The 1,400-nt window shown below is 39.5% G+C and overlaps 1 pseudogene; it reads right to left on the bottom strand.

Moving 5' to 3' along the window:
• Positions 1-411: 411 nt before the first annotated feature.
• LOC114008647 (uncharacterized) lies at positions 412-527 on the bottom strand (annotated as a pseudogene).
• Positions 528-1,400: the final 873 nt, after the last annotated feature.

Here is a 1,400-nt window from a genome sequence, read left to right as displayed (position 1 = left end):
ACTTTTATCCCGATTTAATATATACTCTTTTATAAAACTTAACCTGAAATTCCAAATGGAAAAGTCGATGATTAACACTGACAAAAGGCTGGTGCCTGCTTACAGCCACTGGTTTTCATTTCAGGATTACTTTTAACTCATAAAGGTTCAAGGAAATTAAGATGATTAAGTTTGTTCACAAATAACTTAGAAAGCTTATGCAGGGACCAGCAGATGGTGTAATGGTTATGTCATTGGACCTCCACATGGCTGACCATGGTTCGAGTCCCAGACCTGGAGGCTTGGGACTCACATCGGGCATGTGTACATGCATGCCCAAGGAGGAGAATGGAGAAGGGATTGCGCTGTGGCCATCCCCACCTGTAGGGGCATGATTTCTCACTTTCTGTCTCTCTACCTCTCTGATGAGAGCATGTGCATTGTAGCAAAAATCTCTCTAAAAAATAATTTGGGGAAAAGTTTTCAATGAGTAATAATCACGCCTCGGATAAACCTCATTGGCTATGATACTGCCACTGCGCAAAGCTAAACAAAATAAATTAAAAAAAAAGAAAGCTTATGCATAATCCCATTCACCTTCACATCTTCCACCCTTATTACATCCCATACCAACTGTCAACAAGTTCTGACAATTTTGGCAGCTTGGTCATTAGCAGCTTCTTGACTCAGCATCTTCTATTCATCCATCATGTACCTGGGGACATTTGCTAACAAGGTTCAAATGAAGTGTCAATAATGTCACATTTGAAGAAACAATGGGGAGGCTGCATAGAAATCTCCGTGTTTTGATATTTCAAAAAAGAGGAAATAGATACTGTAGGATATATGCAATTTTAAATATTGATTTAATAGAATAGTAGACTAGAATAATTTATAAAAAATAGGTACCTTAATAAGAACAGCTGACCCAACAAATAGAAGACTTATGAGAATAGGAAATACTAGTAGAGCCCCTAATTAAAAATACTACTTAATTGGCTGTTACAGGAATTAGCTCATGGTTTGCTGAACAGACAAGATATATTTAATCATTTGTAAGCCCATTACTATTTTATAATTTTAACCACTTTTAATCAACAGCAAAATGAGGGCTTCATTTAGCCTGTGTGGTTTCAGGCCATTTTAGCCAATTTTGAAAAATATTTATATCTTAAAAAGTCAAGGGCCATAGATTCTTTTTTTTGGAGAGGTTTTTGCTATAGGGCGCGTGCACTCGCCAGACAGACAGAGAGGGACAGAGAGACAGAAAGCGAGAAATCACCTCCCAGAGGGGATGGCAACACCGCAATCCCTTCTCCTCCATTCTCCTTTCAGGATCTTGGGCACGCACGCACATGCACCCAGCATGAGTTGAAGCCACTGGGTCCAGGACTCGAACCGTGGTCGACTACATGAGAGTC

Source organism: Tupaia chinensis, unplaced genomic scaffold, assembly GCF_000334495.1.
Source record: "Tupaia chinensis unplaced genomic scaffold, TupChi_1.0 Scaffold000362_1, whole genome shotgun sequence".
Lineage (NCBI taxonomy): Eukaryota > Metazoa > Chordata > Mammalia > Scandentia > Tupaiidae > Tupaia > Tupaia belangeri.
The sequence above is the reverse complement of the archived record's forward strand: the minus strand, read 5'-3'. Positions and strand labels throughout refer to the sequence as shown.